We start from the raw sequence: 27,432 nt of genomic DNA on the forward strand, positions 1-27,432 counted from the left end.
GAATTCCTCTGTTAAAACATCTCACATTGATGTTTCTCTCTCTCTCTCTGCCCATCCTCCTCCCCTCCACTCTATCGAAAAGCAATGGAAAAATATCCTTAGGTGAGGATTAACGGAAAAAAAAAAAAAAAAAAAAAGTAGTGCTTGAATCAGATCTTAATTATAATCTTCATGGTCTTTAAAAGATATTACTTTGGTACTACTTTAATGAAAAAAAATAAAAGCTTGCTACAAGAGCAACTGATTATATATAACATGCAAACCTTAACTAAGAAAAGGATTAGTATTTTGTTTTCTCAATCTCAAATACACTCAAATTGTTACTGACGTTTTCCTTACGTTTTAAATGGACTAATTTTTATATTTTATGTGAAGAGCTGCTTTGTTAGTGCTATGTGAATCCTATGATTAAGAAACTCCCAGTAAATATTTACATTCAAAAATATTTTTTCTTTTATTAGTACCTGTGATTTAAAACAAACAAACCATCTCTTAGGGCCTGAGGCACCCCTGTCGTTGGAAAATTACAAGGACATTTACACTTATTTGGAGTTACTGAAGGCTCAGAGCCTTAGAAAACTTATGAAAATTCACAAAATGCAGAGAATTAATTTGGTTCCCTTTTAAAAAGAAGACTGTAATTACACCAAGCAATTCATTTCTTGCCAAAAGAAGGTTTGAGTCTTAATTAAACCAAGGGCACTGTGAGAATTTATTAGCCTTGGTTTCACATGGAAACAATGTTCAACTTTCATTGGTGAACATAGTAGTTCAGTGGTCAGCAAACTCATTTGTCAACAGCGCAGCAAACCGTGGTTCGAGAGCCGCATGTGGCTCGAGAGCCGCAGTTTGCCTACCACTGTACTAGTTTAATCCATGTATTGTTAGATACGAAAGATTTCTGAAATAAACTAAGATGAAAAATGTTTAACATTATGTGAGTCAAGAATATGAGCATTTGAAAAGTTAGATCTTTAGGAAAGCATGTCTAAAAATTATCTTTGAGATGTTCCTTAGATGTTGCTACTGAAAAATCTGAAAGTATTAAAAGCGCTAGAGTTGAGTCAATCAGTAGCCAGATAATCTGTATTTTTCTTCAATGAAAAAAATCTGTTACCCGACTTCATTGTTTTAAGCTTCTTAAAAGAGAATCTTAAATACACAAAGCTATGGATTGACTTCAATTTCTATTTATTAGATCTCTTTACTAAAACAAGCAATAGATGCCTCCTCTAACAAATTGAATAATACTGTATAATGATAAAGAGTTAATAAATCTTCTCAATCCCACTCCATGAGATAATTAACGCTAACTACCTAGTTATCCCTCCATGATGCTCATTCAACTACTGGACCACTACATCTCCTGTGGCTTATGTTCCTGGGATGTCTGTACTCCTCAAAGAAAATACTGAATTATCATAAAACACAACAGGGGGCCCTTAAGTGACAACTCAAACAGGAACAAAACCAGAACTTGGGCTCAAAGAACAGAGACGTTTTTAGAAATTTGGCAAGCATACCTGCCTTTACTAGTTAATACCGTGTGTGTGTGTGTGTGTGTGTGTGTGTGTGTGTGTGAAAAATCAGTACTATACCCTCCTGATGCTGGAGCATAAAATAAAATACGCATCAGGGAATCTGATATAACAACACTACCACTCCCAAAGTATTGTTTAAGTGACAATTTGGGGATTTTAGCTTTCTATGTCTATACTTAAAAGATATGAAGCCATAAAACTTTGCTTTCAATAATTTAATTGTGGGGGGGAAAAAGGTGATTAATGTCAAGTGACACTTCTTTAGTTTTTTTCTTTGAATAGAAAAGGCTTTCAAGACTGAAGTGCTTTAAATGTGATTTTTCTATTCATCGTGGAAGATGCAGACACCTCGCGCTGTCCCTATAAACATGGGGGGACCTTTCTAAATAAATAAAGGGCCCAAGAAGCTACGTTGCAGGAAAACTTCTTTCAAACAAAAATTAATCCCAAGCCAATTGTGTGGAAAAGTCTTCCTGAAGGCTTTGTTCTATGTTTAGCAAAATATCCTGTTTCTTTGAATGCTCTATTAGAAGTTGCAATGCATATGCTATATGCAGCATTCTTTAGGTGAACAGAAAAAGCAAGTCGTTTTTAAGCAAGTTTCTAGGAATAAACTATGAGTTTATGAGCAAGAAGCTGTTCGTTTTAATTACATCAGGGAGAAAAAATAGACCACATTTCCTGAGGTTTAAGGGGGGTGGAGAGAAAGGGGAGAAGTTACATCGTGAATGGCTGCCCTGAATTGTAAATCTATAACATTTGAGGGCGTAGGTGAGTGACAGCCCACTGCTTTCCCGCAGATTCCTCGCCAAGTTAATCATCTAATTTGGCAACGAGTCTTAAGGTTATCAGAAATTTCTGGTCCCTGGCTCGTAAGTTATCTTCAAGCATCCTTGCTTGGGAGAGCTTAATAATAAGCAGCAGGGAAGTGGAAATTCTTTTCGCCTTGACAGCAGGGGGGATAGGAAGAGAATTCAGATGAAGGACATATTTCACGTCGCCAGGGCTGACAAATGTGAAAAATGTGCCAGGCAGTCTCCGCTGGCTGGAGGTTTTATAATTAGAAATCCTGAAACCTGCTCAGTGACGCCGCCCACTTCCAGGGGGTTTTTGAGCAAAACAAAAGAACGATTTTTCTTCTGTTGCAATTTTATTTATAACGTTTTTCCTGTTGCAAAAAAAGACTTCATATTCATGGGATAATTTATCTGGTTTCATGATTTAAATGGTAAAAAAAAAAAAAAATAACAGCAACACGCACACACGAGAGTGTCATAGGGAGTCAAGTATCATCCGGTTTGAAAGTGTAAAATGAAGATGCTGGAGAGAACCATTTGTTTGACAAAGTTTGATTCAACATCTGAGTCAGGCTAGGCATTGGTCTCAGCAGTGCGGCTATTTACAGAGATAACACCATGACTGTTGTGTTTACTCGTTCATTGAAATCAGGGGTGGGGAACATCTGGCCCGAGGGCCATACAGGGCCCATGAAATCCCTTGGTCTGGCCCTGCCAAGGCATTAGGCGGGGAGTTGATGAAAAGTTTGACCAAATCCAGCAAGTTAAGTTTAAGTTGATCGTTTTGTATGGCCCACAAATGATGTTATAAATATCCAAATGGCCCTTGGCAGAAGGAAGGTTCCCCACTCCTGATGTGAATCCTTAAAACATATATTTATCACGTACTGCTAGGGCTTAGACAAGATGCTGGGATATAAAACAGGGTCATGAAGCCAAGTGTTCCACTGTTGGAGAAGGGAGTTATAAACAGGGAGGACTGGGATGAATCCTGGGGTGCTGGATTTGAGATGGAATAATGACTATGGACTCTTAAATTAGAATTTTAATTTAGACAGAGACATACACACACACACACACACACACACACACAGCTCAGTCTGAGTGACCGAAAACCTGAGAGCATCTAGAACCAATGACCCAATAGAGTGATGAGCACACCCAGATCTTAATTTTAAATACCGTTCACCAGGAAAGAGAGTCAGGGCCCCTTGGGAAAAGGCTGAGTCCAGGGCTGGGGCAAGGAAGGACTTAGGACATCTTGTTACACCAGAAAGTAAGGAATTCCTTGTAGGAGCTCCACAGGACAAATCTAGAGTCATTCAAGAATAAAACCATTAAGGACAGAATGGAATGGAACTCCTTGAAAAAAAAAAAAATAATAAGAATCCACGAGTCCAAACGAATGCAAATGAAAAATAAAGACAAGTAAAAAAGGAAGGATTTCTTTAGAGCATAAAGCCAACTACTGAATGTAGAGGAACGAATGATGGGTGCAGCAATTATGGGGTGAAAGTTTAAGGAGAAACAAGACATTTTCAGTCCCAAAGGGTATCTCCACACATTACATGTTAATCGCAAGGGAGAAGCAGTAATTGTACAGTGGAGAAACCTGGTGGATATAATTTAACCAAGTGAAAAGTCAGTAATATTTGTACACGGATATCCTGTGTCTGCTGATATAATCTACTGGAAAGGGTACACCTCCCTTCTATGGGTTTCCTTCCAATGACAACCTAACAATTAGACAATCTGATAATTAGACAAACCCAAATTGAGGGCTCTTCTACAAAATAACTGGCCTCTACTCTGCAAGATATGTTAAGGTCAAGAAAGAAAAAGAAAGGCTGACGAACTATTCCAGATTAAAAGAGGCCAATGAGACATGAAAATCAAGTGGAATGTGTCATCCTGAATTGGATACTGGACTGAGAGAAAAAAATAGCCACAAAAGATATTATTGAGACAATGGACAAATTTGCATATGGACTAGAAAATGGTATTATGTGAAGGTGAAATTTCCAGATTTTGGTAAGTGTACTGTATTTTATGATAAGAGAATGCTCTTCTTAGGAAATACGTACTAAAGTGGGTAGGGTTAAATATATATAATGTTGGCAACTTATTCTCAAGTGGTTCGGAAAACCATTATGCATAATTTAAAACTTAGTGAGCAATTGGTAAATCTCAGTAAACGGTATAAATATATGGCATTTCCTTGTACCGATTTTGTAATTCTTCTTTAAGTTTGCAATTATATCAACAGTAAAAGTGATTTAAAAAAACACACACACAACATTATAGTTTTTTTGTTCACAAATGTAGCCGTTCAGTTAACAGTTAAGATTCTGCTATTTGTCAGACAGTGGGCACAGATGAGCAGAACACAGATCCCTACCCTTGAGGACACCCTAGCCTTGTTCTATTATTTTTATAACAAGAATTGTCATAGCCGAAACCGGTTTGGCTCAGTGGATAGAGAGTTGGCCTGCAGACTGAAGGGTCCCAGGTTCGATTCCAGTCAAGGGCATGTACCTTGGTTGCGGACACATCCCCAGTGGGGTGGGTGCAGGAGGCAGCTGATCGATATTTCTAACTCTCTATCCCTCTTCCTTCCTCTCTGTAAAAAATCAATACTATATATATATATATATATATATATATATATATATATATATATATATTTTTTTTTTTTTTTTTTTTTTTTTTTTTAAGAATTGTCATAAACATAAACACCTACTGACCATCCACTTCAACATTCTGACCCGAAATGGCAAATGGCATCGACGGGTACCTTGTGGCAGGAAAGAGCTGCTTTCCGTGACACCAAGTTTTAAAAACTTAGGGCCAACCCCTAATGCACCCTTCCTTTTCCTTCACACCCTATTACTCGCCTGTCCCCCGCTGTGCCGTGTCTGTCACCACGCTGCTGTCCACACGGGCCCTGAAACAAAGCCGGGCTGTGTGGGCGTGGAGAGGCCCGCGTCTCCGGTTGCTGAGATGTCAGGCCCACGATCGCCGGCTTCTCATGGGAAAAAGGCAAGCCCTGCCTTCAGGTCCCGACCAAGAAAATTAAAAACAGTACGCAGCCCTACCTGGATTAGTCATGAGTGACAGCCACGCAGCCTGCAGCTATTAGTTTCATCTGGGCCGGAAGGAATCTCGGGGGGAGGGGTGCAGGCTGCAAGGGCCGCTATTTGCTGAGAATTTGAAAAAATTAAACACGGATCCCCTAGAAGTAGACCGTATCCATGCAGATCACAGGACCTGCGGGCAGTTGCAGCCAAAGGTCTAGATGTGAGATGGAATAAAAGGCTGCGTGTCAGAATAAAAGTGTTCAATGCTCCCATTTGAACTCAATAAAAGATCGGTGACGTCCGAGGGCCTCAAAATAATCACATCTTGGGGCTGCCAAGCTAAATAATTTAATATCTTTTTGAACAGAAACGTCTCTCCCCCGCAGGACATATTTTTCAAAATATTAAATGTCCTGTTAGCTCAGCCCTCTTGCAAGCAGCTGCATTCCTCTTTGGAAACTGGAGACTGATGGCCTGCCTCCCCTATAATTGGAGAAAAATTCCAGTCACATTAGGTAGGGAGCCTTCGGATCGCATACCTCCGGAGCTTAAAAAAACCGTGGTCCTCTTAACGGTTTGCAAACGTTGCAAGAGTCAAAACTCTTCCGAGGGTAGAAATAAAGGGGAGGAAGCACTTCTCGCGGCAAAATTAAGCCGGTGATCCCTCTACGTTGGTTTCTGTGAGCGCGGAAACCACTGAGCAAGCGAATGAGGTGAACTGGGAAAGTCAGGGCGCGCTGGTGTAATGAATGAATGAACGCTCGGTCCGTGACTTCAGAAGTATGGTGCCCGCGCTCTATCCGCTGGTGCGTAGTAACGAGTTCCATGTGCTAACCCTGCAGAGGTGAAGGCTCATTACTGGCTAAAATACGCTGCTTTCTAACCAGTTCAGTGTGTGGGTGACTTCCCCCTCTATTCTTAATGAGCACAAGGCACTTTTCCATTGAGATAGGAGATTTAGGAACACAGCTTGCAGGGCTTTTGAATATTAATGAATTGCTTAAATGCACCGCTGCTAACGGGTCCTCTGCAATTCCCGCAGTAGTGGGATTCGTGTCCTGGGTCTCTTCCCCACTTCCCTTTCCACAAGGAGAGGGCACAGGGGGGTGGGGGGAGGGAGGAATAGGGGAGCCAGGTGAAGGTTCCTGGTGGGGCTCCTTGTCGCACAAGGAAACCCTCCCGACTGGTACCCAGACCCCTTACTCAGGAAGGTCCTGGGACACAGAAGCCAGAATTGGTTCCCTGTTTTAAGCTGTTGTTTTGCTTTGTTTCTGGTAGCAGCTCCACAGTTAAGGGTAAGGGAGTAGGCAGCGACCTCTCTCTTAGGAAAGTCGTCTTTTCTAATGTATGTTTTTATCGATTAGAGAGAGAGAGGAAGGGAGAGAGAGAGAAAGAGATAGAAACATCAATGATGAGAGAGAAACATCGATCGGCAGCCTCCTGCACGCCCCCTACTGGGGATCAAGCCTGCCACCAGGGCTTGTATCCTGACCGGGAATGGAACCTGCGGCCTCTTGGTGCAGGGGACGACACGCAAACCAACTGAGCCATGCTAGCCGGGTGTGGATGGGATTCTAAAGCAAAATTCACTCTTCCTCGGGCCCTATCCATTTTTTTACTGCACTTACTACTATCTGTATACAAACACACACACTATATATGTGCATACATATGTGCATGTATACATACATATATGTGTAGATGCATTTATGTGTGTGTGTGTGTGTGTATTTATGATTTTCTCAAGGGCAAGGACCTCAAGTGTCATGTTCACCATTGTACACGCAGAGCACATGCTAGGTACACAGTTATTGATAAATATGGGGCCGCGCTGACTAAGCTATACACACACAGTAAGCAGGGTTGACTGCCCGTATTTTTTTTATTTTATTTTATTTTTTTATGTACATTGGGGGTTGGGGGATAGTGAGGAGGTAAGGGATCTGTTTGGTGATTTGGTTTGATGCTTCCCCAGTGGAATCCACGCCCTTGAAAATGGGTGTTTTATTTTAACGCCCAGTTATCAGGGCAGAGATGAAAGAAGTGTTCTTTTCAAAGGGATATTTTTCTCCTCTACACTTCTGCACATGGTAGGACGTGTGAAGAATGCGCTACTCGGGTATCTCCTTTTCCTAGAGGAGTTTTAAATTTTTCAGGCTGTCAGGATGACTCATGTGAATGATGATTTTTAGTTAAGAAAACAACTCGGGCTCTTTGGCCAACTCGGAAAAAAATCCCCCAAGACCACGCTACGGTTTTGTTATCGTTGACATGCCTGCCTTCAAAGGCTCGGAGAAAGCCCAAACGCTGTCAATCTGGAATTTTCTCTAATGAATTTATAACTCGTTCCAAACTCGTTGGTTTCTCACTAGACAATTGGTTTCTGAAATATTGGCCGCTTTGTTTCCAAGCTGGCCGGGCTGTATCGTACAGAAATGGAAAAGAAATTGCAATGAGAAATATCTACGTTGGTTGAAATGGTGCTGGCCATATGGAATGCATAATGTTGTTTCTCTAAAACCACTGACATTTTGCAAAACAAAGCTGTTACACAAACAGAAAAGCACAACACAATTCTGCAACAGCTGAGGGATTACCTGGGAATTCAATGCCTCTCTGATACTATGGCACAAATCGCGCATGCTCTCTGAGTCTAGATAGCAGAGTGGTGAGATCTTCCCGAGGCTAAAGAGGCCCCCTCGTACCCATGAGGCAACTGTGAGGAGACCCAACAAGTCATCTGGGAGGGAGGGGAGTTACACCCCATTCATCAATGGTTCTGGACCTTGGAGAAAGCGTGAGATCCTCCGAGACCAGGTGAAGGACTACGGAGCTTTCCCCTCATCACGTGTTGGGGACAATGTCAGGGGTTCTTTAGGTCTCTGAAGGGCATTCAAAGGTCTCAGGTTAAGAGGCCTGAGGCAGAGATTCAAGCCTAGAAGGGAAAGGGAAGGATGGCCAAACAAAAGAACAGGAATCGGGAAATACCTAAAGCTAATAAAAACTTGGGGGGAAACAGTTAAAAGAGAGAAAGAGTGAACAGGGAGAAAGTGGAATTAAAAAAGTGGGAAGGCGGAGACCGGTTTGGCTCAGTAGATAGAGCGTTGACATCCGGACTGAAAGGTCCCGGGTTCGATTCCAGTCAAAGGCATGTACCTTGGTTTCGGGCATATCCCCAGTAGGGGGTGTGCAGAAGACAGCTGATTGGTGTTTCTCTCTCATCAAGTTTCTAACTTTCTATCCCTCTCCCTTCCCCTCTGTAAAAAATCAATAAAATATATATTTTTTAAAAAGCGGGAACATTAGAAAACTAAAGAGAAAAGGGGAAATAAAAACTAAAGAGAAAAGGCAGCTCTAGACAACTCATATCTGCTCCTCCCGAAGGCAACTGTCTAATAATGAGAAGTGATGCTAGTGTACATTTTCTGTCTTAACTGAACCAGAATCTAGATTATTCTCCTCAACATCTGAAATGCCCGTGATTTTATGTTCCAGTTTTGTTGAGATGGAATTGACATGTAACACTGTGGGTCATGATTTTCATTCCAACTGAAATGGTACTTTGATGTATGTTTTTAATTTCGGCAAATTCCATGTATCAAAAGATTTCAGATGCTTTAAAATAGTAACAAAAATGTACTAGAAATAGGCCTGGCCCTGACCAGTTTGGGTCAGTGGATAGAGTGTCGGCCTGCAGACTCCAGGGTCCCAGGTTCAATTTGGTCAAGGGCATGTACCTTGGTTGCGGGCGTATCCCCAGTGGGGGGGGGGGGGGGGGCGGCGGGTGTGTGCAGAAGGCAGCTGATCAATGTTTCTCTCTCATCAATGTTTCTAACGCTCTATCCCTCTCCTTCCTTTCTGTAAAATATCAATAAAACATTTTTTTTTTTTAAAGAAAAGAAATAAGGCTTGTATGCCTGGCCGGTGTAGCTCAGTGGTTGAACATTGGCTCATGAACCAGGAGGTCACGGTTTGATTCCCGGTCAAGGGCACATGCCTGGGTTGCAGGCTCCATCCCCAGTGTGGGGCGTGTAGGAGGCAGCCGATCAATCATAGTCTCTGATCATTGATGTTTCTATCTCTCTCTCTCTCTCCCCCTATCCCTTCCTCTCTGAAATCAATAAAAACATCTATTAAAAATTAAGTTAACATTATAAAAAAAGAAAAGAAAGATGACCTGTCACAGTCCATGGCTGGCGCCCAGATTACACGCCGAGGCCTTTGAATTTGCGAAGCTTCCTTGCACGATACGTGTTTGTCGGACTGGCCGCCAGCTGCCTCACGTTTCTTGTGTGTAACAATACCGTTTTGTTAGAGCTGCCTTCCCGAATCACAGATACTTTTTAGCGACATTGATCTTGAAAGGTTTATGCTAGACAGATTTGATCTATTGCATCTCGGTCTGGTTTTGATTTAGAGAGCCTTCTCGGTATGAATGCCAGGTTTACGAGCGGCTTCACTCTTCTCAGAATTTCGGTAATTGGCATTTTTCACGTGGTCACCAAGCGAAAAATGGAACGCGTGCTTCAAAGCGTGGGTGCCCCCGGACAATGTGTTTCTCTTTTGGAAGCGAATGGTTGAAAGCATCTTGTCACAGGTGTGGAACATATAGAGAACAGATGCCTGGGTTTCAAACTGCACTGATTTACCTTATTAAAAATAAAAATTAATTACATGATTTGAGTCACAGAACTAGAGGAAGCAGCGAGAGAAAACAGTATTAGCGCAAGGTCCGAAACTACTATAATACCATCGTTTGGTTAATAGGTAGCGTGTATGCAGTCCCTGTTCGGGATTCAGCGTGGGATGCAGAGTTAACATCTTGCAAAGCAGGAAACACACAAAAGAAGCATTCCAAAAATGTGGCTGGCCTTTTGCCTTCTTTGGGATTGGTATCATATAAGAATGTGAGAGTGGAGGTGGGGGGACAAATAAGTATTTTGAAATATAGCTCCTAGGAAGTTAGCATAAAAGAACTATTCAAATATTCTCTCCATCCCGTCCATATGTTTAGGAAAATGTCTCAGGGGATGTGTGCAGTTCTGATATCAGTATTTCCACAGCAGCAGAAAACAACTAAAAACACTGGTGTGTATAAACGTATGTATTTTTCACACTATTTATATTTACTTCTTTATATGTCTGTTTCCCCATTAGATATAAGCTGTTCACGTGCGCAGGGTAGAATCTGTGTTTTGTTCTATGCTCAGTGACTGGCACACCGCGGTGCTCAATAAACACTTGTTAAATAAAGTAAGACAATCTCTGCCTATAAAGAGGCTATAACCTAGAACACCTACAATTCTAAATAACTGTCATCTAATCTTGGTTGCGTTTCTTCACGTAATTTATCTACACGTAAAGATCAGCTTGAGGGAGAGGTCAACCAAAGGACTTGTATGCATGCATGTAAGCCTACCAATGGACACAGACATCAGGGGGGTAAGGGCATGAATGGGGGGCATTGGGAGGGTAATGGGGGAATAAGGACACATGTAATGCCTTCATTAATACAGAAATTTTTAAAAATAAAATAAAGTAAAAAAAAAATAATAATATCAGCTTTTGCCATTCTATAAGCACAGTAGAAAAATTAGGGGGTCTAGCCCTAGCTGGTTTGCCTAAGTGGATGGAGCAGATGGCCTAGGGACGGAAGGGTCCCGGGTTTGATTCCGGTCAAGGGCACATGCCCAGGTTGAGGGCTCGATCTCCAGTAGGGGATGTGCAGGAGGCAGCCGATCAATGATTCTCTCTCTCATCACTGATTTTCTATCTCTCCCTCTCCCTTCCTCTCTAAAATCAATAAAAATATATTTTAAAAATAAAGTAAATAAGGATAATACAACCTTACTCGCATGAAAAGTGTGATGTGAGATGTCTGCATATGTAGACAAAGAATGAAAGAATATCCTTTTAGGTGGTTATGCTGTGATGGAAATAGGAGAGAAGTTCAGTGGAAAGCATTTCGGTGGCATCATTTAATTCTTTTTACAAGATAACTCTTTTTATAGCAGATTCAGCATAGCTGTATTACAAAACCATGACATTGTTAAGCTATAAAAAATGCCATAATGGAGACTATATAACAACACGGAAAAATGGTTACAGGGGGTTAATAAAAAGAAGTGTTTTCACTAAGAACCTGGCCATGCCCCAACACGTGTGCACAGGGACAAGGACTAAATGTCCTGCTGTCACGTGAGTCAGGCGTGTGAGAACAGAGCCCTTCTCCTTTCATCATAAATCTCCTCCTTGTCCTATATTCCAGTCCTGGCACAGACCATGCTATTTCCTGGAACCATAAGCCTTCGCCTCATCTTTGCTCCCCATCCAATTCATGCTCGCTCCCTATCCAATTTATTCTGTCTCTAACATGCCATCACATCTATCCTCTTGCCTGCTCTCCTAGTTCGGGTTATCATCAACTCACGCCTTCTTTGTACTCTTGGTTGCAATCTCTACACTGTCACCAAATGTCGGTCCACGTACAAACATTTTCAATGGGTTTCTACTGACTACACGCACACACACACACACACACACACACACACACACACACACACACACCCCATACTCAATATGCACCCAAAAATAACTCAAAATGGATTATAGACATAAAAGTAAAAGCTAGAAACTATAAAATTTGTTTTTTTAAAAAACTAGGATGAAATCTTTAAGACCTTAACTAGGCTGGGCAAAGAGTTCTTAGACAAGGTACAAAAAGCACGAACATGTAAGAAAAATTAGTAAACTAAATGTCAAAATAAAAACATATGTCCTCCCAAAACACCATCCAGAAAATGAAAAGGCAAGCCTTCCACTGGAGAAAATATTCAAAATACAGAGAGCCACCAAAGGACTTCGATCCAGAACATATGAAGAACTCTTAAAATCCAATAACAAGAAGACAACCCAATTTAAAAATGGGCAAAAGATTTGAATATTGAGTTTGAATTTTTTATATCTAGTTATTCCCATCCTTCTTTATATTCAAAACAACTCTTTCGTGATCTACAATTAAAATAAAGCAACTGTTGTACACACTGGGGAGTTATTCTGAACTCTGTTTCATAATACCTTACACTACCCACTTAGAAATACAATTATCGATACAAAACCCATTGTAATGTCTTCGTGCTGTTGCTTTGTGTCAGGGCACGGGGCCATGTAATGTAGTTTTCTGCATTCTGAAAAACTCAACGTCTTACTTGGAAACAGCTTTGAAAATTGGCTCACGGCCTACTTGCAACTGATACCGTGGCTTAAATACCTTTCCAGCGAAGTTACACTAACTTCAAAATATTCTGGGATCAGCCATTAAAATGTTTTTGTTTCGGTTACAACACTAATGGGCACCAAATGTTAGAATTTGTTTTAACGACCTAATACATCGAGGATTTTCTTAAAAGGGGAGGCTGGATCAGCTCTCCATTATGTAACGAAAGGTAGATTAGTGGGTACCCATACAGATAATACTTGAAAGATTTCACATACTTAAGTGTAGAATTGAGTGTTAAAAAAGTCAGATTCAGAAAGCCTGCTCGATTAGCCATCTTATTTTTTCCCGATAAAAATACCAAACTCCTGGCTTCTCAGCCTTGCTTGAAAGCCTCCTCCCCTTCATTCCTTGCAGAAGCCACTTAACCTTCACCTTGATTTCCCCACTCCTGTGAAATGGGTGATAGCACTGTGCTTGACTATATATATATATTTTTTTTAATATATTTTATTGATTTTTTACAGAGAGGAAGGGAGAGAGATAGAGAGTTAGAAACATCGATGAGAGAGAATCATCGATCAGCTGCCTCTTGCACACCTCCCACTGGGGATGTGCCCGCAACCAAGGTACATGCCCTTGACCGGAATTGAACCCGGGACCTTTCAGTCTGCAGGCCGACGCTCTAACCATTGAGCCAGACCGGTTTCGGCATGTGCTTGACTGTATTTGCTTCTGCTGGGAAGGAATATAAAGTATCAAAGGAAGCAGGAAGCAGTGAGAGGAACTCTCGGCATCCCAGGTCTACTAAATCCCGGTAAGAACCACTGAGAGGATGAGATTTGGGGAAACAGATGTATACACGCTGTTTTAAATCCGCAAAAACAGAGTAGCAAATGGGCTATTCGGGATATTTTCTGACGTGAATGTTTAGCGTGTGAAAAAGCAGCGCTTTAAGGACAAATGCAATTCCACGTGTGTCTTTCCCAGACCCAACACCACACCACAACGAGGGTGCACTCTGCTGTTATCTTCAGAGGCAGCCATGATGGCGACACAGTTTATCTGCTTTTGCTGCTGACTCTTCTGTGGGGGCAGCTCCTACTTTCAGACCCCCTCACCCCCCGATATCTATCCATCTCGGTTTCTACAACCACCACTAATAATCCTCTTCTTTCCTCTCCAGCATTGCTTAATTTTTCTCTTCTTTTTTGGTTGCTATTATGACTTGACACTTCTTGGCCTTTGTGGGGTGTGTGTGTGTGTGTGTGTGTGTGTGTGAGATCTTTATCCATTCATCCATCGGTGCACATTTAGGTTGTTCCCATATGTTGGCTATTGTAAACAATGCCACAATAAACGTGGGGGTGCATATGTCTTTTCGATTCATGTCTTTGTTTTCAGATAAGTACCCAGAAGTGGAATTACTAGGTCATATGGTAGTCCTGTTTTTAATTTTTTGAAGAACCTCCATACTGTTTTCCATAGTGGCTGAACCAACTTACATTCCCACCGACAATGCACAAGTGTTCCCTTCCCTCCGCATACTCGTCGATATTTGCTAGCTGTCTTTTTGATGACAGCCATCCTAACAGACAGGAAGTGCTACATCTCTTAGCTTTTGATTTTCGTTTCCCTGATGATTAATGACATCAAGCCTCTTCTTGCATACCTGTTGGCCATCTGTTGGCCGTAAGGCATCTTTGGAAAAATGTATCCAGATCCTCTGCTGCTTCCGTTCTTGCCATTGCCCAGCCGGAGAGGAAAAGAAAACAAGGACCTCCAGGACAAGTGCCTGGGTCTTTAAGAAGATGACCCCAGCCGAAACCGGTTTGGCTCAGTGGTAGAGCGTCGGTCTGCGGACTGAAAGGTCCCAGGTTCGATTCCGGTCAAGGGCATGTACATTGGTTGCGGGCACATCCCCGATAGGGGGTGTGCAAGAGGCAGCTGGTCGGTGTTTCTCTCTCATTGACGTTTCTAGCTCTCTATCTCTCTCCCTTCCTCTCTGTAAAAAATCAATAAAATATATTAAAAAAAAAAAGTGAATTGAGCAGATATCACTGTGACAACTAAAAATGAATGTTTAAAAAAAAAAAAAAAAAAAAAAAAAAGATGACCCCAGAAGCTGCCAACATCTCTTCCTTTTACATTCCAGGGCCCCAAACTTAGTCACAGGGCTGCATTTAGTGTACGCAGCTGGGAAATAACTGCAGTTGGGCGGCCATGGGTTAGCTAACATGGGGCGGGACTAGCAGTTCTATTTCTCAAAAGAAGACAAAAGGACCAGTTGCTGGGGTACAGTTAGTAGTTTCGTCCACATTATCAAAGATGGAGGGAGACGGTAAGGAAGGAGATGGGAAGGTGGAGAGAATTGAGGACCCCAGTACAGAGAGAATGTGATATAACTGGTATGTCCTACAGCCCAAATTACTCCAATTTAGTTCATGAAGACTATTGATTTTCTTGCCAAGGACACAAATATAACCCAAGTAAAGCTTAAATATAAGTAAGTGACCCTTTCCAAATGTGAAATTATCATTTTGCCAGCGAAGCTGCTTCTGACAACTGATAAATGTCTTTTGAGTGACTGGATATAATTCAACAGAACATGGTATCTGCTCCCTCAGGAATATCTGAAGGAACATAATATATATTTAGTCTACAAACAAATATTGAAACTCACAAGACTGGCACTATTTGGAATGCTCATATTATATCTATAGAACTTATTGCCAATGATATACAAATACATAAGAAACCAAGATAAAAACTAATACCCATCATTAACTGAAACCCTACTGTGTGCCTCATACTGTACTAGGTATCTTACATATATCGTTTTTCATTCTAACAGCTCTACAAGATACTATTTCATTTTATAGCTAATAAAAAGTGGACATTCAAAAGAGGTTGAGTACGTAACTTGCCCAATATCACTCAGCTCATGTGTAATAAAGCCAAGAGTCAAACACTTCACTTTCAAAAAAGTTAACTTGAAGGATATATTTCTCTTACTAGTTGAGCGTTGACCTATGAACCCGGAGGTCAGTTTGATTTCCCGTAAGGGCACAAGCCCGGGCTGTGGGCTTGATCCCTTGGTGTGGGGTGTGCAGGAGGCAGCCGATCAATGATTCTCTCTCTCATTGATATTTCTGTCTCTCTCCCTCTCTCTTTCTCTCTGAAATCAATAAAAATGTATTTAAAAAAAAAAAAAAGAGGACATTGTCTTAAAATACATAAAGTCTTAACTATCATCTATCAGTACATGAATGCTGACTTGCATATATAAAAATATCAACAGGGTAGCATTTTGAAAGTGTGCAGCCTGGATGCTACAGGTATGAAAGCTTAGAGTACGTTTTCTGGGACAGAATGTCAAAGGTGAGGCCTCGTGTGCCCCGTTATCTTTGCCTGGACCCAGACCAGATTCCTTTTCTGGATTCTCCATTCAATTGCTAAGCCCGGATTCCTGTGTCTGTCCACAGGGTCTCGTCAGACATCTTTCTTTTCAGTACTGTGCCCTCCAGATTCCCATCTGTCTTGTTGATTTTAAACTGAGGCCGACAGAGAACCCAAGAGAAGCCTGCTGTTGCATCTCCTGCAGCTTTACTGTCAGGGATTAGCCCACAGGGGTAGCTTATCTGTCCAGCTACAGAATAAAGCGCTATGCTTCCCTATACCATTTATTCTGAGATGGGGAAGGAACAATCAAACATCTGAGGAAAGCTGGTGAACAGACCAATAACGCTGGAAAGTTCTTAAACTTAAAAAAAAAAAAAAATGTGTAAGCACAGTTCTATAAAGATGTTGGGTGCACAGTAGGGCAGCAAGCAGGGTTCGGCCCTCAAATCTGAGCCTTAGCACATGGGTACTTGTGACACGCTGCCTGCCTCCAAAGACAGCCCACCCCTTACACTTGACATTAAATAGCTCTTTAGGATGCTATAAAAATGGTCTCTTAGCATCTTTTTAAAAAATATATATATTTTATTGATTTTTTTTACAGAGAGGAAGGAAGAGAGACAGAGAGCTAGAAACATCGATAAGAGAGAAACATTGACCAGCTGCCTCCTGTACACGCCCCACCAGGGATGTGCCTGCAACCAAGGTACATGCCCTTGACTGGAATCGAACCAGAGAACCTTCAGTCCGCAGGCTGACGCTCTATCCACTGAGCCAAACCGGTTTCGGCTCTCTTAGCATCTTATTCAAGTCTCGTTGCAACAACCAATGATGGGAAGAACTATCCCTCCCTTGATATTACAGAGAAAACAAATTAAGAAAAAGTGTATTTCTTGCTCAGAGTGACACAGATCGTCGAGGCGGAGCCAGGCCTGCAGCCCAGGTCTTCTGGCTCCGATTCCGCTCCACCGAGGGTCTCGGAGGAACAATGAGTCTGGTTTCTGTCAAGTGAATTTAGAGCTCAATTCCTAACATCTGAGACGCACGCATAGGAACCCATCCATCACGCTGGGGTTTCGCGCAGTCGTGGCAAAGCAGCGGTCAGCAACTAAAGGCACATAAATCCTCAGGAACAAGGCGCAGCCGCGGGCCTGGGCCTCCCCTGGTCCCCTGACCTCAGGCCAAACCCACTTCCCACACTCCGATACGAGTCTCGCCACACAGTTTAAATATGGAACTAAACTGTCCATATTATGTTTATGTCTCTCTATCCCTCTCCTCCCTCTCTCTCTAAAATCAATTTTTAAAGAGATTTAAAAAATAAACTACTTATTGCCTCTTAAATTATCTCCCCATTTTTTTACATCATTGCCTAACTTAAATCATCATTCCACATATGTATGTGTGCACACATACAAAAACCAAACCAAGCGGTACTTAACCTGGAGGCATAGCTCTACCCAGAAAACAATGCTGACATTCTCCATGTTGAAAGAGCCCAGTTTTGTGTGTGCGTGTGTGTGTGTGTGTTTTTAATATATTTTATTGATTTTTTACAGAGAGGAAGGGAGAGAGATAGAGAGTTAGAAACGTCAATAAGAGAGAAACAACGACCAGCTACCTCTTGCACACCCCCTACTGGGGATGTGCCTGCAACCAACGTACATGCTCCTGACCGGAATCGAACCTGGGACCTTTCAGTCCGCAGACCGACGCTCTACCACTGAGCCACACTGGCTTTGGCAAGAGCCCAGTTTTTAAGAAGAGAATCGTCAGAGAAGCATTTCACATTAGCACAATTGGAGGTCAGCATATTAAAGGTTCTATACAACTAATATGTACACACATCCTGCAAAAGAACAATAGGAATAATTCTAATAGTAACCACATGATGAAAACAACACAGGCGTTGAAATCTCAAAGGCCTATCAGTTGTAGGTGCCACTTAACCCACCTTTGCAGGTTCTTTGAAAACTTAGATACTGTTCTTTAGGGACTAGGCTCCTCCCCGACTAACCCTAAAACAAAAGCAGTAAGCAGATCTAAATAAAAGAGCTTACAGCCTGAACCGGTTTGGCTCAGTGGATAAAGCATCGACCTGCAGACTGAAGGGCCCCAGGTTCGATTCCGGTCAAGGGCATGTACCTTGGTTTCGGGTACATCCCCAGTAGGAGGTGTGCAAGAGGCAGCTGATGGATGTTTCTCTCTCATCAATGTTTCTCTCTATCCCTCTCTCTTCCTCTCTGAAAAAAAAATCAATGATATATATTTTTGAAAAGAGGTTACAATCTCACCTACAGTCATTTCCGAAAGACAGTCACCAAGTACCATGCACTCGATTTGACTTTTTTTAACGCCATGGCCTACGAGCCTTAGCCCAGAGCCAACTGTGCCGATGGAAGGCACCGGGCGGAGAGGACCCAGCAAACGTACTGCAGCAATCTCTGCTACTGAAATGTGATTGAAAGAGGCCAAGGGGAGGAAGGAAGGAAGGAAGGGAGGGCGGGAAGTTCCAACAAGTGTACACAGATTGCACAATCTTCTTTTCATTGCGGTGACCCCAAAACTCAAAAATAGAGTCTGCTTGCAAAGAGCCCTTTGAAACAGCTGCTGGGTTTCATGGTCAAGTTGTGTGGTTTGTGAGACTTGCAGCTATTCAAGTCGGTGATAAACACCGACTCACATGACCCACTTGAGGAGCGGGCCGGGGAATCTGTCTGGCGTTTACATTGGCCGTGCAGATGAATGTGCTCAGTCATTGCTCAACCTCGCCGCTCACAAAGCAAGCAATTGTTTGCCCTCCAATGCTCATCTCCCCCGTTAGGGCTCATGGACAGCCTCCGCCAAAAGCCACTACATTAAGCCTGCCTGCCACAGATGGAATAACTTGATAAAGCATTAACCTCGACACATTAAAAAGGAGATGGGTTAAGCGCCTTTTCAATGAAAATATTCTTTTTAACAGTGTTTATCTAGTGAGCAAAGGAAATCATATTACAAGATTACATTAAAGAAAGTTATTTTCTATTCTAGATGCCCTCCTAATATATATACTCCAAACAAGAGAAATAAAATACAGTACATATACTATTTTTTAAAATATATTTTATTGATTTTGTACAGAGAGGAAGGGAGAGAGATAGAGAGTTAGAAACATCGATGAGAGAGAGTCATCGATCAGCTGCCTCTTGCACACTCCCTACTGGGGATATGCCCGCAACCAAGGTATATGCCCTTGACCGGAATCGAACCCGGGACCCTTCAGTCCCCAAGCCAACGCTCTATCCATTGAGCCAAACCAGTCTTGGCACATATACTATTTTTATCATGCATGATTTTCCACTTAAAAAATGCATTCAAAGACACATGAGGAAAACTCATTTCGAAACTCTTTTTGGGTCTAATTTTTTTTTATCCTCACCTGAGGATTTTTTCCATTGATTTTTTTTTTTTGGGGGGGGGGTGGGGGGAGAGAAGGGAGGGAGGAAGAGAAACATCAATGTGAGAGAGACACATAGATTGGATGCCTCTGGTTCGCACCCCTACCGGCCTGAGCCTACAACCAAGGTATGCGCCCTTGATTGGGAATGGCACCTGAGACCCTTCGGTGGGTGAGCCAATAAGCTAACCACCGAGGAACCGGCCAGGGGATGAGCCTAAAACTGAAAGAGAACCGATGAGGTGTGTTTATCATCTCCCTGACGATTACAGAAGCCCCATCAGAACACACTTGGCCGAATTTCAATCCAAGAAGTTTGCCGTGCTCATGGTCATTCACCCACTGCGTAACCCTATCTGAGCTTCCCACACGTCATCCACGCTCAGACGGGGCATCCCCGGCCCCTGTTTATCTCAGAACATGAGGCAATAAAACAACCCAGCGAAAAGACTGCTTTCACTGCTCGTTTCTACGAGTACAGAGATCTGATCGCGCCGACCTTAAAGCACAGACGCCGAAGAGTCAGCCCACGGGCCCCATCCTCTCTCCCAGGACGAGAGTGCTAAGCGCCGAAAATGGTTTTGCAAGAAACCAACTGGCAACCACTAACCCTAACGCTGAAGTTTTATTGGAAGAGAAATGGAAACTCGGCCTGAATGCACAGCCCCTAATGGGAAGCGACAGGGGGAGCTTGATGAGTGGAAAGCTTGCACAGAGCGGCCCATGTCTGAAGCAGAGGCATCCGCTCGATGTACAGCAGAGCAGGCGAGGGCTCAGGCCCCCAAGTCAGGTCCGATTCCTGTTCACTTGGCCACGTTATGTACCCTCCATCTACCTCAGTTTCTCTGTGGGTGAAGTTGGCGTAATAAGGGCCCTTAATAGCATTACAGTGAGGATTAAATTAGATAGAACAGATGTGAAGCACTTAGCACAGTAACTGGCGCATAGGAAGCATTTAATACGTGTCAGCCAGCATGTAATTATTATTCTCTTTCTAAAATTGTTCTATACCACCACAGTAGCAGAAGTATCAGAAAGCATCTCAGCCCTGACTAGTTTGGCTCAATGGATAGACCATCAGCCAGTGGACTAAAGGGTCCCAGGTTCGGTCAAGGGCACATACCTCGATTGCAGGCTTGATCCCTGGTCCTGGTTAGGGCATGGGTGGGAGCAACCAATCAATGTGTCTCTCTCACACCGTTTATCTCTCTGCCTCCCCTCTCCTCCTACTCTCTCTAAAAATCAATGAAAAAATATCCTCAGGCGAGGATTAACAACAACAATAATAACAAAGCACCTGCACCGAAGTTAAATATTTTAGTGACTCACTCCCTAATAAGAGTGCATAACCCTAGTGCCCATCAACATTCAGCAAATACAACAACCTGGATCCCATACCAAACAAACACAAACTTAAAATCACTGAAAAGTACTCATCTGCTCACTGGAGCCCAGAGTTTAATTACTAATAATGAGGTTCCAGTGTGAAGGGACTGATTACGTTTTTCAATAGCATACTGCTGCTGAAGTCATCTCGAGGGGTAACTGTAATGAAACCATATTAAAGTCAAAAACCATCAACTCCTGCCGAAACCCGTTTGGCTCGGTGGATAGAGCGTCAGCCTGTGGACTCAAGGGTCCCAGGTTCGATTCCGGTCAAGGGCATGAACCCTGGTTGCAGGCACATCCCCAGTGGGAGGGTGTGCAGGAGGCAGCTGATCGATGTTTCTCTCTCATCCATGTTTCTCTCTATCCCTCTCTCTTCCTCTCTGTAAAAAATCAATAAAAATATATATATATATTTTTTAAATCAACTCTAGGGGAGACACAGCTGTAGGGCATGCGTGCCATGGCCCATTCCCACCGGCTCAGTGCTCGCCCGTTCCCCATGAGTAAAAGGATCTCCTGCAGATCATTCCAAAAGTTTGGTTTGCATTTGACCCTGACAGCCCGAGAAAACCTGAGCGGTCTCTGGGAAAGTAACACCTCTGTCTAAAACCCACAAGTTGGGGATGAAAAGAAAAGGAAAGAGGGTCTCTAAGTGCTCGAATTCCCCACTCCCATCCCCCTCCCCCAACCCCAGGGAGAAAGTATTTCAGACGGAACTGCTAACTGGCAGCTGCCCCGTCAGTATCACCTAGGCAGGCGTCCTGGGCAGGAATCTAATAACCACTTATTTGGCAGCCACTAATTTACTCTTCGTTTCAAAGCGGCCTTTTTATCTAGGTGTAAAAGAATGAAACTGCCTAAAACCTTTTTTTTTTTTCTTTTTTTTTTGCAGCAGATGGAAATGCATTCATCATTCCTCTCCATTATACTTTTCAGCTGGCAATAACGGTGGTTGTAAAGAAAAGAGAGAGAGGGTTTGTGGGTGCTTTTAATCAAAGCTTGGATTCCAGCCCTGCCCTGCAGCGGCCTGTAACATGAGGAAAGTTCCTGCTTGGAATTCCAAAAGAAATGAATTTTTATGCGAGCGGCCCCCTCCGCCCACCGCCACCTTCTCTGTTATGGCTGTTGTCCACGTGGCCAATGTCACGAGCATCTACAACTTTAGATGCGACGTGGATTCTGGTACCTCGGAAAAAACACTTTCACTAATACGCCGATCGCATTTCATAAAGGTTTAAAGTGCAACAGATGGGCCATAAAACACTTCTAGTACAACTGCGTGCGGTGGGCATGATTGCGCTTATTTGGCAGGTAAGGAAGTCAACTCGGATCATACCAAAGACCTGGCAACCTTCTAACGGATCCATTCACGTCCTACAATGTTTTCTGGGTGCCCCACAGAACCCTAAAGTTCCCTCTGGATTTCCCCATTCGTGTCCTATGTGCTTACTGGGAGTACTTGGGTTCCAACACAGTAGGTTCTCTTCTTCTTAACTCCTCAAGCAAGCAAGCTCTCTCAGTCCTGCCCTGGTCCATGCATTCTCTCTACTCAAGTTCCTTTGGAATATCCCCCGAGAATCATCCAATGGCTAGCTTGTTCTGACATGTGAGATCTCTTCAAGCCCTCTGGGTACCACGTGTCACCACGTGCCCTCAACAGGATATGCTGCCACTTGGAAATACCTATGACACAGCCACTTCTCTCTGTCTCTTCCTCCCGCCCCCATGTCCCTGAGTGGCCTGCATACCACCTCCATGCTCTTAACTATCAATTCCTACTCAATCTCTTCAGTAGAAACTCAAAATGACCCTCTCTCCAGAAAGCCTGGCCTCGACCCCCTTCACCTAACTGTAGTCACTCTTGTGTAGCAGAAGGCACACCGGCCTGGAAACCAGATCCTGGTCCTTCTGCTCGCTGGTATTACCTGAGCAAATCACTCCACCTTCTGGGAACAGTTTCTCAACCATAAACGGTGGGCATTAGACCGCATAAGCTGAAAACGGATCCCCCGCTCTAAGAATGTTTTATGCAAAAAGATCAGCAAAGAGCATTAACTTATAAGAATAAAAATTATTATACAATTTTAAAATTATGTAAGGCATCTTAAGTTTAAAAAATATGACAATAAAAGAACACCCCCCCCCCAAAAAAAAAGAAAATAACTTTTAAGTTTCAAAGGGTGACAAGGTTCATTAAATTGTCCATTTTCTACTCTTTGGAACATGAATTAAACACCCAGGTAATCCCTTAAAGATGATGAATATAGATACTCTCCTATTTGCTAATCTCTATGCAGTATTTTATATACATGGTTGTTTAATATGCCAAATATGTTTTTAAATACTAACTGTGGGTAGTCTTAGGTGTTGACTTGGCTAGGTTATAAGACCCAGTTATTTAATCAAACATTAATCTAGGGGTTGCAGTAAAGGTATTTTGTGGTTAATGTACAATAAGTTGACTTTAAGTAAAGATTACCCTTGAATGTGTGTGTGTGTGGGGGGGGGGGGGGGGGGGGGGAGTCGGGAGGAGGGCCGAGAAGCCCATTTAATGAATTATAGGCCAAAAGAACAAAAACCAAGGTGTCCCAAAGAAGGAATTCTACCTCAAGATTGCAGCCCGACCTTCCAGCCTGCTGGCCTGCCCTGCAAATTATGGCCTTGCCAATCCCCAGGATTCCATGAGCCAATTTCTTAAAATCACACTGTGGTTCCATTCAAAAAGTACTATTGCCCTGACTGGTGTGGCTCAGTTGGTTGAGCATCATCCCATGTACCAAGAAAGTTGTTGATTCCTGGCCAGGGCACATGTCTGGATTAGGGCATGCAGGAGGCAGTCTATTGATGTTTTGCTCTCACTTCGATGTTTCTCTCTCTCCCTCACTCTCTTTCAAAATCAATTAAAAATCTTTTATAAAAAACTATTACTGATACCAGGTATCTGGAAACTTTTTTGTAAAGGGCCAGTCGTAGCTTGGCTTTGTGGGCAAGGGACTGCTGTGCTGGATAGCTCAGTTCTAGACTATCAGAGCTGAAGGGGGCCCTGGAGGCCATCAGTTATCCCAGTGGTCGGCAGACTGCGGCTCACGAGCCACAAAACTAATGCTAATGAGTTTGCGGACCGCTGAGTTAGCCATTCTTAGCCTAGGCCAAGACTTCCTACAGCTGGAAATTAGGAAGCACCTGCAAAGAGGAATACTACTGCCGTAACAATGGGGAAATTCAGAACACTGATAGAATCCTGTCCTTTTCACAGGCAGTTGCTGAGACTAAGGGGCCAAACATATCATCCAATCACAGGGCCCGTTAGCAGGTTACCCAGGTAACCCAACACTCAGTTTATGGCTCCTTCTTGTCCTCTACTAGGATGGTGCTACTTGAATGAGAACCCAGTTCCTGCAGGTCTAACTTCCCATTCACTACCCACTAAATGCAGCACTCATCTCACCAACTAATAGACGCTTTCTTCTAAGCTAGACTTCGCTATTGGCAATTTCAACTTTAAAAATACGGAGATGAAGAACTAAGGTTTGAACCAAGGCTTTAAAAGTGCATCTATTAGTTTAGATTTTTTAAAATATATTTTATTGATTTTTTTTACAGAGAGGAAGAGAGAGGGATAGAGAGTTAGAAACATCGATGAGAGAGAACCATCGATCAGCCGCCTCCTGCTCCTGCACAACCCCTACTGAGGATGTGCCAGCAGCCAAGGTACATGCCCTTGATTGGAATCGAACCCGGGACCCTTCAGTCCGCAGGCCAACACTCTATCCACTGAGCCAAACTGGCTTCGGCTATTAGTTTAGATTTTAAATATCTGACGTGGGCTAAAAATAGAAATAATCTCTGCATACAATCTATGTCTGTCTATATATAATCTATACATAATTATACACCTATGTAATAATAACAATGGATTAAGGCCATTGGCAAGGCTAGTTTCCAAGAACACATTAATGATCATTTCCCTCTATAGGACTTTTTAAAAAAAAAAAACACAAAAACTTTTTTATAGTTCTTGGCAGTTTTTAAAAGTCTTTAGAGTATGGATGAGAGTTCATATACAGTTCAAAGGCTAAACTCCAAAGCAAAATCATAAACCTAAGAAATGGCAGGTCCCAGATACTTTCTATCAAGCACGTTTCAACTCTTCTAGATGTGAGTGTGACATTGCATTGTGAGGGCTTGGAGAGAGGCAGGTATGTTGGTATGTAATTCCAATGATTTGTGTTTTTCTGTTCTTCAGAGACACTCATGGAAAAGTGAGTGGAAGGGAGTGGAAAAACCCACTACAAACATTGGAAAAACCTGTAATTCTTGGGGCTACCAGGAAGTGAGGGCACCAGGTCCAGGGAAGCATCACGGATCACCCTTTTCTGCAGAAGACTCTGTATAACAGAATCTGGAGATGATCTGCCATTAAGCCCTACAAAGAGCATTAAGCCCCACAAGGAGCATTAGCTACTTAGCTACAATCAATCCAAAGTCAGCCCTGACTCAACACAGGCTTTAAGAATTTATAAGAAACTCAAGCACAGATTTTTTTTTTCCAAGTGTTCATAAGCTACAGTTAATAATACTGTACATCTGAAATCTGGAAGAGAGTACATCCTAAGTGTTCTCAAAAAAGAAATAAAATGGTAACAACGTGAGGTTCTGATCTGTTGATTAGCTTGATTGTGGTAATCATTTCAAAATGTATACGTATATCGAATCATCACATTCCACACCTTAAATATATACAATTTTTATTTGTCAATTATACCTCCAAAAGCTGCGGGAAAAAAGAATTTACAAGCTAGCAAGACACCATGGCCCCAATAAATAGAAAATGTTCCAGTTTATGTGAATCCGTGCAAGCCAGAGGACCAAACCAGATTTAAAATGAGCTGCACCCATACAGTAACTTTAAAAATAACAAAGTTTAACACTGGAAATATGAAACTCTGGGGAAAAAAGCAAAAGCATCTTCTGGTATCTCTCTCCACCAATGACAATGCTACGGCTCTCCCCAGCTCCCCTGCCCAGCTTGTGGCAAACAATTCACTGACCATCTACTTGAAGCTAAGAGTCTTTGAAATCACACTGAAGTAAGACACTGTATGATGTAGACTAAGAAGTCTACACAAATATAATGCAGACGATAACTATAATGACCTCCGATAATGATTAAAAACAAGCCCATTAAGGAAAACTAAACGGGTTCATGTGTATTTAACAACAAATCTTGGGCTACCGATGTATTTTATTTTTTATTTTATTGATTTTTTACAGATAGGAAGAGAGAGGGATAGAGAGTTAGAAACATCGATGAGAGAGAACACATCGACCAGCTGCCTCCTGCACACCCCCTACTGGGGATGTGCCCGCAAGCAAGATACATGCCCTTGACCGGAATCGAACCTGGGACCTTTCATTCCGCAGGCAGACGCTCTACCACTGAGCCAAACTGGTTTCCTCGAGATTCATTTCTCTTTGTAGCAGAAATGAAAAGTAACAGTAAGTTCTTAGGTAATTTATTAATTGCACCCTAATCTAAAATTGCCTTGACGGTTTACACCGAAAAAAAAAAACTAATCCCAACAGGATAACTTTTAGTATTTTGTGTGAGCAAGTCTGGCAGACAAAAAAACACAACAATGAACTGTAACTGCAAACGGGTTGACAGCTGGGCTGCCCATGTAATTATCACCCTAGTTCTAAATGCACTTAAAAGTCCATTTCCACGACAAAGCCAACGAGGCAGCCCACCACCCTCCGTGGGGTGGACAAGATCGCAAAGGAAAAAAGCTCTGGTGGCCTTGCTTGCATGCCACAACTTTATCAAGAGCTGTATCTGCAAGACAAAGACATGCGGCTTACGTCGGAACCTGAAAAAAGGAGCGTTCAAGCTCCCGGAGGAATGCAAACTATGTTTCTGGAACACATACACCCTCTCACACACACACACACACACACACACACACGCACACACAGCCAGCATTAGAGATCAACCAAAGGACCTCTATGCATGCATATAAGCCCAACCAATGGACACAGACAACAGGGGGGTAAGGACATGAGTGGAGGGCCTGGGGGAATCACGGGGGAATAGGACACCATGTAGCACCTTAATCCAGCGTTTTTCAACTGCTGTTCCGCGGCACACTAGTTGCCTGGTGTGCCGTAGGTGCAGACAAGACAAGAATTTTATAATTTTTCACTATTTTGTTTACTTAATATTTCATAATAAAGTAATTATAAAATACTTTCTTTGTGTTTATTTGATTCCTATTCAAGAGAATTACTTTATATATAGTCAATATAGGCACAGAGTTAAATTTTTTAACATTTTCTAATGGTGGTGTGCCTCGTGATTTTTTTCATGAAACAAGTGTGCCTTTGCCCAAAAAAGGTTGAAAAACACTGCCTTAATCAATCAATCAATTAAAAGAGAAAAGAAAATGGCCGGAACCGGTGTGGCTCAGTGGATAGAGCATCGGTCTGGGGGCTAAAAGGTCCCAGGTTCGATTCCGGTCAAGGGCATGTGCCTTGGTTGCGGGCACATCCCCAATAGGGAGTGTCCAATAGG

General features: G+C 42.6%; 1 protein-coding gene across 1 annotated transcript in view; it reads right to left on the reverse strand.

Annotated features, from left to right (window-relative positions):
* The window catches only part of DISP1 (dispatched RND transporter family member 1), a 104,255-nt gene that overhangs the window by 75,983 nt on the left and 840 nt on the right, over window positions 1–27,432 (reverse strand). The gene's annotated exons all lie outside the window — the stretch shown is intronic.

This window comes from Pipistrellus hanaki (assembly GCF_964339955.1).
Source record: "Pipistrellus hanaki genome assembly, chromosome: 20".
Classification (NCBI taxonomy): domain Eukaryota; kingdom Metazoa; phylum Chordata; class Mammalia; order Chiroptera; family Vespertilionidae; genus Pipistrellus; species Pipistrellus hanaki.